Source organism: Arvicola amphibius, chromosome X (genome assembly GCF_903992535.2).
Source record: "Arvicola amphibius chromosome X, mArvAmp1.2, whole genome shotgun sequence".
NCBI lineage: Eukaryota > Metazoa > Chordata > Mammalia > Rodentia > Cricetidae > Arvicola > Arvicola amphibius.
The window spans coordinates 87911202-87924144 of NC_052065.1; the positions used below are offsets into that span (position 1 = coordinate 87911202).

Sequence of the window (12943 nt, forward strand, 5' to 3'; positions counted from 1 at the left end):
CTGCAGGACCTTGGAGTCTTTTCTCAGCCTGGCTGCCAAGGTGAGAGCAGGTATTCCTGTGGGAAAGGCAACAGTATAGCGCCCTCCTCCAACTTGGGCTAGAATAAGGAGCCTGTGTGGCTGGGTTAGGGGTTGAGCCCTCTTTCCTCTCCTGCCTCTTTTCTGCCCTATCCTTAGCAGTCAGGCTCTAGAACTATTATTCCCCTGGAACTGAACCTGACACGAAAAACCCTACCAGCTCCAGCTCCGGCTTGGACCTGTCTTGGACTGAGGAGGGCCTCAGCCTGCCGGTCAGGGAGCCAGAAAAGATTCTCTTTGGGTAGCAATCACCCTGCAAACCCTGGAGAGTCTTGGAGGGGAGGGAGGAAGGAGACGGGCAGAAAGATGTTTCCCTCCCTCCCACATCCCCCTAGATGCACCCTCCGAAAGCAGCAATTTAAAGGCACAGTCGCCAGCAGCTGGAGTGGGGTTCCCAGCTTGTCTGAATACTGGGGAGGAGCTTGGGCTGCTGAGCTGCCGCTTGGGGAGAGCCTGAGGTGTCAGGTCCAGCCTCCAACTCTCCAGGAGGAATGCACACATAGGCAACCTTGTTACCCCTATGCCCAACAGCTTTCTTTTCAGCCTGGAGTCAAGACGGGGCACTAAAGTAAAGTCTCAATGCTTTTTTTAAGGGGAAAAATACCCCAGAGGGGTCATGGGGGGAGGACCAGGGTATCCTAATGATGACAGCTTCGGGTCAAACAGAGATGTAGAGGGGTTGACTGTAGGGGCTGCCTCTCTGTACCCTCTGGATGGAGGTACAGATGATGGCAGCCCACAGCCTGCCCCTCTCTCTCTTTCTTCTTCCCTTTCAGCCTGGTAGCTGTGTATTCTCTCCTGCTTGGTTTCCCTCCCTCAGGTAATCTTTGTGGAGCCTGGCACCTGTTTGAGCTCTCAAAATCCTTCCTCCTCAGTATCTATCTCTAGGCTTGCTTGTGGGAAGGACAACTGTCCTAGGTGGAGGTAAGGGACGAGCCTGGCTGGGACATTGGCTTTGTAAGCTTTAGAGAAATCTGAAGTGGGAAGGACAAGTCTAGCAGCCCCACATCCCTGGGTGGAGGAAGAGAGATAGAGTGTGACCTAGCTTCCTCCCTGGCTTTCTACACATTTGCCCTTGCCATCCAGATACATAAGGAGCTCCATTTTCTCCTGTCTGCCTGTTTGTCCACTTTTCCCCATGCAGCGCCTAAAGAAAAGCAGGGACTTCTAGTGCCCTTCCCTCCCTGCTTCCCTCCCTTCTCGTCCCCTCCCTGAACTTTTCCATCATCCACCTTTTTTCCATCTCAGTTTTCCTTCCTTCCTTCTCTGTATCTCATCTATGTCAGTCTCCTCCTCTTTCCCCCTCTCTTTCGTTGTTTTCTTTCTCTAGCTCCCCTGTATCTTAAGTCTCTCACACTCTCTTCCTAAATCATAGCAGTGAAAACCCAAAGACTTCCTTTTCGTTAGTGGAAACTCTCCTCCCAGCTCTGCAGAGTTTGGGTGCATGCTGGGGGAAGGGATCAGTGCCACTTTATACTGATCAATTTGTCATCTGCCTGGCCGTAGCCTTTCCAGCCTCTCCAGAAGGAGATTTGGGAAGATTGGATGCTCTTGCCAGAGGGTCCTATTGCCTATATAGAGGGATTAATAACAAGGCATTTGTGTGTAGAGCGTGTAACAGCTCCTTTTTTTTTTTTGCTGTGTTATTATTAAGGAAGAGGATTTTTCAAATTACAGATGAAAAGCAAAGAAGAGAATTTTCAAGATTAAATGCTGAAATATTGATGAGTGAGCTGAGCTTTTGGAATTGGGACTGAGAATGTTATATGCTTCAGTGCTTATATGGTAGGTAAAAGCAAAATATTAATCATCCTGGTAGCATTTTTAGCCGCCCTTTTACCTGCTCACCCTTCTTCCTTGTTTCCCTTAAGTGTCACATAACCCACTTTTAGGCAGGAACAAAACCTGAAACCTTTCAGGGCAGAGCAGCAGGCTGGGAAGCTGAGAACAAGGTTGCACTGGTCCTCCTTTGTATAACTTCCCCAGCCTCTGACAACCCTGAGCCTGTCTCTTCCCTTGCCTCAACAGTACCCCCACTGCTCTCAGGTTGTGAGACAAGACCCTATAAAATTATCTAGTCATATTTTTCACTTCACTGATTTGTCTAACACTGTTCTGTCTTCTCAGTTGGGGGGTATTTTCACCGGTTGCCTACCAAGTATTCCTCCCTGTAGTCTTACCCGTCTGGACTTAGGTGTTCTTGTTGCTTTGTCAAGGAAGATGTATGGAACCACCGTCACTGCCCCTAGGTTTGAGTTAGGAGACCCTTTGTGCATTCTCTAGGGTCCCTCTCCTTCTATCTCCTCAGCATACCACACCCGCCGATTTCCTTCCCTCTCCCCAACTCTGTCAGGAGCTCCCAGAGAGCAGAGACACATTATCTGCCAAATCCACGGCACAGGAGAGGCAATGGGGGAACACATTTTAAAAGATGCACCCTTGGCACCCAGATCCTCAAGATTACCACCTATGAATCATTCTCTGTCGAGTTAGAACGATAAGTTCAACATCCAGAGAAAGGACCAGTGTGAGGCAATGGTGAGAAGGAGAAACGAGGAAGCAGGTTTTATTCCCTTGCCCCTTGGGCTCCTGGCCTCACAGTCAGTCATCTGTAATTCTTGGCTAATGGAAGGCATAGTCCCCTGGGGACTGATCCATTGTTGCAGGTCTCACCTCCTCTGTGCCTCATGGGATCCCTGCGAGCTGAAAGCGTGGCTGGGTCAGCTTCCTGGGAGGACAGGGTCTTTCTCATGAGAGGCTGCAGCAATGAGCAAATGTCTGGCTGGTCTGATGAAGAGGTCCAACCTTCCGAGGGTGCCCAGGGGCAGACTCTGAATAAAGAAGGAAGCAAAAAACTAAGGTTGCTGCTGCTTGGTATTGGCAAGAGTCAGCTGAGATGTTAATTTTGAAATTTACTGTACCAAAAGGGAAGCCGTTTTTCTGAAATGATGGTGGGGGAAGGATATAAAGTTATGTCCAGCCTTGACCTGTAGCTGTTTTGCCTTCTCACTACCACACTATGATGCATACCAATCTCCACATTCCAAAATGTACTCTATCTTTTCCAGTTTGGCGACTGGAAGCTACTTTGGCATGAAAACTGGCTTCCATGCGTTGCTGAGGTGGTACAGAAGTTACAATAAACAGTGTGGTTTTCACATTTTGTCTTGAAAAAAATCACTTCTTTAAGTGTAGTTTTATAAGTGCTAAAAGTGCATTAAACACGTTTTCACAAATGTTTAGTTCCACAAAGGGGAGCCATCAGTTTTGGTCCTATCCAGTGAAAATTGTAGCTGTACCCTGCTGACCAGCAGACTTCCAGAAACTTCCATGCGAGCAGCAGCATTTCATTATTAGAATGGGTATTATTTGCAAATTCTGTGACTTCTGGACTTCATTTGGGGTGGCAAAAATGGAGAATGGTTTGGCATAAGTTCCTGGACCTATCCCAATAACTGTGGATATTGTGGTCTGGATACTGCCCATCTCGCTTATTGAAGTAAAGAGTGAACTGAAACATACTTCAAAAAGTAGGCTGTATTCACAGCCTGAGAAAACTCTCAGGCGTAAGCAAGTTTTTGGAAGCAATGGGATAGGAAGTTGAAAGGGAATGTGTGTGGAAATGAAAAACACACCCTTTTAAGAAATCTGCTGCTGCCCATCAGAGTATTTCTGTTAGATCTCCAAGGAACATGGCTACATCATTTTTCTGTATGTGAAATTTTCTTTTCAGAATCATTTTTAACTTTCAGGAATGTGATAGTTTACGTAAAAGTAGAAGTTCCACTTGGTGCTTGGGAGCATTGGCAGCAGAGACAGGAGGCCATTTAGCCCTCCACATATTGGAAGATGGGACAAAGACTATGGCAGAGTACAGCATCAAAGATGCTGGGATTCTCACAGTGCTAGATTCAGGTGGGACAAGGGAGAACAAAGTTGTACATGTTGCATGTGTTCAACCAAGCTTTAGAGAGTGATTGGTTCAAGTTTGATGCTTTATTTGACCTGCTTTTCATGAAACATTTCAGGCATGGCCTTTGCAGGACTAATGTGGGATTATAAGCTTCTGAGAGGCTGGAGGTTAACGGAGATCCTTTCAGTCTTCAAGGACGGGCCAGATCTCAGCACCAGAACAACATGAGTGGACAACCCTGCCTTTATTGCTGGCTTCTGTACTCAGTGGCCAGACTAGGACAGTGTGCTCATGCTCTAGCTAGAGAATACGTATTGACGTGCACAAAGGTGTGCACAGAGGTGTGCACCGTCTCTCCCCCACTACATTCTCAGAATCATCATCCACTCCAGTATTCACTTGAGGGCAATTGACTGGCTGTGCAGAAGTTTCATTAAGGTTTCCCACAGAGTTTGCTTTGATTCTCCTCGACTCTTGGCTTTTACAACTCCTCCACATTCTTCTTGTTCGGAGTTGATAGGACCATATCATGACTCCCCTCGAAGCTAAGTCTTCTTTTGTTTTGTGGCCATGCTCGTGGATATCTTATATTCACTTGTTTGGACGTTGTTGATAATCTGTGGCTGTGGAAAGTGAGGAGCCCTTACATAGCAAAAGCAACAGAATTTAGGAAAGTAAGTATTTATTGTATCAAATGGATTTCGTTTCTACTAGTTCATGCATGTGGCATGCGTTTCACAAAGGTGTATTGAGGGCAAGTCATATGCAGATGTTCTAGATACCAGAGACATGATAGTGAACAAAGCAGAAGTCTGTGCTCTTCCGTAGCCTGTATTTTAGTGGGTAGTAATATAATTCCTTTCCAGGAGGGTTCCTGCATGGATTATCAGGTATAGACCTGAGCGCCTCTTATAGCATCTGAGCAGATTCCATATTACAGGGCCTAGAAAACAAGCATCTTTTCAACAGGCAATAGTGCATTTCCATCTATTGCAGGATCTACCTGCTCTTGATGACGTGGCTCATCATTCTCCAGACTCCCTGCCAAAGTGCTTATCCTCAGTCTAGTAATCCAGCCATAAACACATTCTCCTCACTGGGACAGTTAGGTGAGATTAGCAGCACTGTTTACTGTGGGACCTCTCTAAGTAGTTTCTCATCGTTTAGGATTGTGGTTGCCTTCCTTTCCCGTTCTTTTCCACCTTTATTTTAGTTTTTCTACCTTCCTTTTCCTTTTCATCATGATTTAATTAAATGCCCACTGTGTTAGTTAGGACACCAGATACTGAAGCACCAACAACTTTACTTGGTAACTACATAGAGTTATCTACAAAGTTGAATGCCAAGAGTTAGAAATTTAAGTGAATGAACATTGGATTAGCCTAACCTTGAACTCCCATAGGGCTCGTCATCTGTGCATGCACATATGTGTACATGCAGATAGCCTGAAGGTGATACTCCTGCTGCTAGCCACTATCATGCAAGAGTGACTAACTATAGCTGAAGAATTTGGATTTGATGAGTAAACTTTTGATTTCCTGCTGTGGTTTCTACATATACTGTGCTAATGAAGTCCTGTTGGCCAGAATAATTGGAATCCGTAGGTATGGTACCAAACGGAACCACTTATTTTTGTACCAGGGATGATTACTCATTTTTGTGACATTTGACTGCATATGGCCCCAAATAAAATATTCTAATCAATATCAAATACTTACCAAAGATGCTAGTCAGATAACAGGCTGCTCCAAACGTCAGCAGGTCACATCAGCGTTTGCTGCCACCTACTCCTGCAGTGTCAGCAGCAGCATCCTTCGACACTGAGTGTTGCTTTGAAAACTCTGACTTCTCTTTTCTCCCCATTGTCGGTTTCCTTCTGTAACCTTCACATTGCCTTTCTACCATGTATTACATCCCACGTGTTCTCTAATCCCCTCACTTTCCACAGCGGTGTGCCCACTGCTGAGTCAAAGGCAGGTGCTCTTCCACGACTGCACACCCAGTACAACTGCCTTCAATTATGGTCCAGTTTCAGGAGAGACAAATAGGATGCTGAGGTCTTGAGATTTTCAGGCAAGCAGTAGCACAGAGGCAGGAAGTCTGCTCAGCCATTTTACCGTAAGCAAAGGGACTTGGGGGACCATGTGTTCTCCATGTATTTCGCCAGGTCTACCTATGAAATAGTAAAATGGAATAGAAGACAACTGTTTAGAAAGCTCACTTAGCAGGGATGAGCATTATAACCCTGCGGAGAAGCACCCATTAGGAAACTTGGAATGAGAGCAGGGGAGTTCAGTCTAGGCAGGTGTGCTAGAAGGAGAGAATTTTCCTTGCTTTTTTTTTTTCTTTTTCTGCTTTTTTAATGGCTCTGATGCCAACAAAATGCTTGCTGTAAATCCATTCAAAATGAAATAGCAGTCAGCAGCAGTCAGAGGAGAAAGCTGAAGTGTTAAGCCTCGGATTGTCATGCATGCCTGCATTCTCAGCACTTGAGAGACAGCAGCAGCAGGAAGGTAGTATGTTTGAGGTCAACCTGGGATACATAGAGAGGATGAGGCCAATTTCAGCAAGGTAGCAAGACTCTGTTAACAAAGCAAAAAGATAATAAACATGTGCACAAACAAAACCCACAACAAAAAATACTCCACCACCACCAGAATGCCAGGATCCAGTCTCCCAGAGAAGCTTTTAACCAATGCTGAAATGTTTGCTGTCTGGGGATTCTCCATTCATGAGTCATGCTATAGAATTTAGTCTACTGTAGCCTCTAATGACTCCAAAGGATGCTCCCCGTGACACTGTCCTGAGTGGATTGATTACCTTATCCTGTAGAAACGAAAAAGGAAGCATAGTTATTATGAGAAGTTCCAGACATTCAAATGGGCTTAAATTGTTAGAGGTAAGGAAGTCATTGTTCCAAGTTGGTGGGGTACAGAACAATTATCTAATACATACCCCACTTTGATTTCCCCATACATAGCTATATAATATTTACAAATTGGCAAAAGAAATCAAGATAGACAATAGAAGATAGTATATAAAGCTTCTATTCTGTAGCTTGTGGCCAGGAAATATTTAGATACCTAATGTTTAGTTCTGTGCTCTGTCTCTCCACTGCTCTGTACCAGCAAGCTCTTTCAGAGTGTCATCTTCCAGAGATGGACTGAGTTCTTCTGATGCCCAGCAAGGGCTAAAGATAATCTTTTCATTAAGAAAATCAGGTAGTAGAAAGTATAAAATGTTTGATTCCACCATACATCTCCCGTGGTCTCAGGAGCTGAGTAGAAAGTGGAAAAGAGACAGCATTCAAGTTTTGAAGGAGTCTAAAGCCACCCTGGAGGCTTTTGTACGAAGAAACTACATCTTCCAGCCTGTGTTCCCCCGGAACGTGGTTGTAGAATAGGCCTTTTTCCTAAAATCAAACAAGTTGTCGTTACCTCAGGAGGTAAAGCCAGCCAGGCTTGACTAACTCTTCAAGGTCAAGTAAGACTAAACTGGATTCTTAATGTTTGCTTAAAGTATTACAGAGCAGTAGTCAGAACCAGTGTTTGCTTCCTTACCAAACTTTGCTGTGGTTAGTGATGAAGTTGTCTCAATCCCAGTGAAGATATCCTTTCTTCCACAAGATAAACCATGAAGAGAATAACTCGTTTTTCAAAAGGGCTTATTTCTTTTCTTTTCAACGTCTCGTCCCCACAATGCTAGTCCCCTTTAGTCCTGCCTAGTAGCTTGCCTTACACTAACCATGATCAGAAATGTCAGTAAAATTGACTGTCCTCTTAGGTGATTTAGACATGCCTTCTGACTTCTATTTAATGGTTGAAACATTTTTTTTAATGAAGAATGGGGAGAAAAAATAATATTTGACAGAAGAGGATTTTTTTTTCATGTGGCAAAAGAAAAAAGTTAGACTTTCCTATACTCTTTAAAATCTTACATAAAATTAAGTAAGGTGTGGCCAGATCTTTAAGCTCAAATGCAAGTCCTTCTTTGTGAAAGCCATGGGTGTGACCAGTAGAGTCACTGAGGTGAAAGGCTCAGGGTGACCCAAGGAAAGCTCCTCAACATAGTTTTGTAATGAGGTGCCATACTCCATCCATAGTGGGCAGAGAGGCTCTTCTTTATCCCCAAGAAGTAAGCAACCTGTAGTGAGGTGTTTCCTTCTCCAAGAGACAAGAAGTAGGTACATGATGTGGGGAACTGTTGAGCTCCCTGCTTTAAGAAAGCCCAACCTTACTGGGCATGGTGGTACAGGCCCATAATCCTAGCATTTTGGTGGTAGAATCAGGTGGATCAGGAGTTCTAAGCCAGCTTAGCTATATAACAATTTTGAGGCCAGCCTGGACTACATGAAACCTTGTCTCTAAATGCACAAAGCAAAACAAACAAAACCCATCCTAACAGTTGGTAGATGGCCTGGTAGCAGAAGATCCATTCTATCTCTGGGAGAATGTAGCATCAGGAACTTTTGTATGTAGAAGGGATTCTGGCCATACAAAGTTGACTGCTGTGTGCTAGACACTTTCTATGATACTTTTGTAGTCATCAATCATTTTGTTTGACTCATAAATATCCTTATTCCTAGAAACAAGCTCAGAAATGGCAACTGACCATCTAGATCTTATAGATAGGACTTTTGGCCCCTACCAACTTCTCAAGTGTATGTGGAAGTCTCTGACCACCAAAACCTGGCTTATAGGGCACAATAACTGTAAGTATGTTGGGTGAATGGGAATGAGTGTTTGCACGCACTGCCTGAAGAAAGAAGAGGCACACAGCTAGGGTTCCTCCACACCTTTTCTGCTCTACTTCTATGGACTTCAGCAAAAGACCTGTTGTTTTGTGCTGCTGCTGCTGCTGCTGCTGCTGCTGGTGGTGGTGGTGGTAGTGGTGGCATTGGCGGCAGTATTTGTGGTTTTTTGGGGGGGTATTCTTTCTTTTTACAATACTTTTTTATTGGCCAACACATACTTCGAATAGTGCCAATTAATGCATTTTATTTGACCCCCCATTATTCTCACTAAGTAAGTCAGAAAAGTATGTTCCTTAGTTCTCTTCAGAAAGTAGACAATGTGGCAGTCTTTGGGTAGCCTATTTGGGTTCAAATCTTTCTTTTGCTCTTTATTATGTGTCTTTTTACAAGAATTTTAACTCTCCTAAGTTTCTGTATTCCCAGTTTTTGTCTTGTTTGTTTTGTTTTGTTTTTAGACAGGATCTTGCTATGTAGTCCATGCTGCCCTGGAACTCTATGTATCCCAGACTGCCTTGGGCTCCTGACCCTCATGGCCTGGCCTCCCAAGTGCTAGAATTGCATGCACGCATCACCACACCCCATTCTCTACCCGTTTGTTAACTGAGCAAATCAGCTCCAGCAGGGCTGTTGTGAATATTAGGTGGACTGAGAGACATTGAGCACTAGAGCATGGTCAGATACACAGCAGTTCGTTAATAATGGTTATGACTTTCAACCCTGGGGCCCTTCTTTCCTTTCTTTTGCTCTGTGGTCTGAGATGGTTTTGCTATACTGTGTTTCTAGCTCAGTGGTGGGAATATATCAGAACAGAAAATGTGATCCTTACAAGAAATACCATTTAGAGCTCAGTTAGAACATCAGCCAATACTTACTAGGCCATTGGTGCTATGGCTGATAAAGCATCCTGAATGAAGGTGTGAATCTGAAAGAAGAGAGATAGAAATATTGCTAAGGGTACAGAGGACTGGAAATTGGGAGATCAGAGGGAAAAAGGCAAAGGAGACATAGTAGGGAAGGGAAAAATGGGGAGACAGGAAGAAAAGGATTGCAAAAGACAGTGACGGGGTAGAACTAAAGAGTCACTAAATTGCTCCTGGAACATTAAACACAAATGAGGGAAAATAAAATTAACATCTTTATTGAAGAGGAAAACAAGGAAGTAGGAAATATTCTTGTTTAGGGAAATCTCATATAGAAAGGAGCAGGTGCTGGGGGCCTTTGGAGGTTGGTTACCATGGTGATGCTATATGTCTTCTTTTCTATTACCTTGTAGTTCTGTCAGCAGATGGTTTCTTTCTGCTTTAGTTTCTCACACCAGGGCGTAGCCCTTATTGAAGCATTGGTGTTCCCCTCGACAGTGCTTTTGTTACACTGTGAGACGTACTGGCTGTTGTCTAGCTCCTTTTTGCTAAGTTGCAAGTGTAGGAAGACAATGGAGAAACTGCATACTAAGAAGCTGAGAGGCAGAAACTTGTGGGTACCTCTTTTCAGATGAGTGGAAAAGCACGTTTAGCAGGCCAAGAGCACTTCATGTCTATTGAGACTGAGAAAATTTTGTAGAAGCCTGTGTGTACCTCTTTTCAGATGAGTGGAAAGGCACATTTAGCAGGCCAAGAGCACTTCATGTCTGGGGAGACTGAGAAAATTTTGTAACGTCTCCATTTAAAAAAAAAAAACTTTTTATTGCTTTTTGTGATGGATTTTACCTTATGCATCCTGATCCCCTTCATCTTCCCATCCCTTCATATCTGCCTTCTACCCTTACAACCTCCCCTCAAAATAAAACAAAATAAAATTTAAAAGAAAAGCAACAAACAAACAAACAAGCAAACAGTCTCAGCAGGGAAGCTGTAGTGTGGCCCAGTGAGTCACATTCACCTTTACTTGCAGGTGTTCATTGCAATGAGTCATGGGTCTGGTTTGAGGCCTCTGGTCTCTGCTACACCACTGATAATGAGCTGTCACTGGGACTCCTCTTAGATATCCTGTTGTGCTGTGTCATGGAGATCCTGTAGCTTTGGATCTGAGGTCTGTCCCCTTCACATGCTCTAGCAGATCACAGATGAGGTGGATGCTGAGGTGGACTACTTCATAGCCCTGGTTCTGGGCCTGGGTGGTAGCTGGGTTGATCAGCCTGCCTACTTTCCCTTATCATCACCACCAGGGCAAGTTTTCCAGCACTGCCCTGGCCAGCTCACCCAGTGCAGTAGGTAGCAAGGAGCGGGGTCAATTCTCCTCTCATGCCTGGGGCAGGCTTAGCCATACCTACTCTACCAGGGCCAACTCTACTGTTTTCCCCAGGTGAGGGGCAGGAGAAGCTCTCATGCTGTGAGACTAGCTAGTTCTCCCTCCTGCCACAGGTAGCAAGGGTGGATGGGGAGGGCATCTTTCCCTCTCCCATGTCAACACATGGCAGACGGAGGTGGGCAGGGCCAGCTCTCCAGCTCACACCCTCATCGCCAGCTCACCTGTTCCCCCACTCTAGTGTGCTGCCTAGGTGAGATGCAGGATCCACTCTCCTATGTGCTGCAGCTGGTGAGGGGCAGTAGCATCTCTCTTTTAAAGATAAAGTAAGCACCTCCTTGGAAAACTTGGGTTAATAAACATCTTGGGTTGTTCAAGGCTAAGGGATTTCCGTGGAAACAGAATTTTCGATGTTGTTATAATACTGAGCAGATACTAGGCAAAGCAAGATGGTTGTCCCTACTTCCTTCTCTCCCCTATGGAAAAAAAACCCTAAGTTACAAATAGACACTGAAAGGTTAAAGAAGGCTCAGGAGACCAACTCACCATTTGCCTGTGGTACGCAAACATGGGTACTGATTTACTACTAGTTAATTACTGCTAGTTTAGATTTTGCTATCAGCTGATCATCCTCACAAGGTGATTCTCTGAGATCAAATATTGAAAGCAACTGAGACGTGGAAAAATGGAAACTTCAAGACCCCATTGTGATCTGCTTAATCAAAGTCACTGTCACAGTGCAACCCAGGCGTCTGTACTTTCTCAAGTTTTTATGATTTCCCCCAAATCTGATATGGGTTCAAATGGGAGGATGCTTTTTAGACAACTAACACCCAAAGGGCACACAGCCTTCAGAGAACTTAAGTCCTCCAATGCAAAAGCTCTGCAAACACCTTGGCCCCAGGGTGGATCCCTCCTACTCTTGCCATCTGCACTCACCTTCCCTCCACACTTACCTGAATGTTGCTTTGTTTTTCGTGGGAACGAGACTAAAATATCATGTTCTCAGTTCTTTCCTGGCCCCCTACTTTGTCTTCCACCATGTCACTTTGTGTCATTGCCCTTGTTGAATTTGTGATCCCACACATTACTGTATACATGAGTCTTGGTTCTCAACAGGGTCGAGACCAGGCCTGTTTCTCTCACTCCTGCGCATTTGCAGCATCTAGCATGGTAAACATGACAGCTAAGTATTGCTGAATCAGTACACACATGACCAAGTTGACAAAGAGGCACTGGGGTCCATCTTAGCCTGTGGAACAGTGCTAAAAGGCCATGTTTCCATAGGGCCAGTCCTACGTGGTCTCTTCGCAAGGCCTCTAGCAAAACTCCCTTGTCCAGATGGGAGGATGGCTACAAGCCATCTGTGCCCTCACATGGGAGAAGGAAACAAGAGAAAGAATGAGACCCCCAATTCTGTTCTCTTTCTCCCATTATGACACTAATCCCATTGGGAGGACCCCACATTCATCACCTCAGTGAACCTTATTAACCCCCAAAGTCGTCGGATTTAAATAATCGTCATGCTGAGTGGGGGCAAGGGCTTCAGCATATGAATTTTATGAACATCCAATCCTTAAAGTCATTAATAGGTGGAGAGATAGCTCAGTGGGTTAGAGTGCTTGCTTCACAAGCAGGAGAACCTGACTTCAGATCCGTAGCACCTACCTAAAACATATGGCCTGTCTGCACATTTCTGTAACCCCAACATTGAGGCAGGAAGGGGTGGAGAGAAGAGGATGCCTGGGTCTTGCTAGCTGCCAGCATAGCAAATAAAATCTCCAGGTTCAGTGAGAGACCTTTTCTCAAGAGGATAAGACAGAGAGCAATTGAGGACACTCTGGTTTCCACACTTGCACACCCATCCCCACACATACACAGACAAGTATGCACCACACACATAAATAGCAAAGTATAATGGGCTGAAAGGTGACTAAGCAAACAGTCAGAAGCAA

At 44.7% G+C, this 12943-nt stretch overlaps 1 protein-coding gene across 13 annotated transcripts in view; it reads left to right on the plus strand.

The window, feature by feature from the left end:
* The window catches only part of Plp1 (proteolipid protein 1), a 103406-nt gene that overhangs the window by 44271 nt on the left and 46192 nt on the right, over positions 1 to 12943 (plus strand). Inside the window, exons 1-3 of one of the 13 annotated variants that reach the window (XM_038317510.1) lie at positions 22 to 40; positions 855 to 898; positions 1756 to 1863. The exons of 10 other annotated variants lie outside the window; for them this stretch is intronic. The gene's annotated coding sequence lies outside the window, so the exon portion shown is untranslated. Of the gene's footprint in view, positions 1 to 21; positions 41 to 854; positions 1003 to 1755; positions 1864 to 10751; positions 10773 to 12943 lie in introns of those variants that run through there. 2 more of the 13 variants (XM_038317511.1, XM_038317512.1) reach the window with 2 other exon arrangements.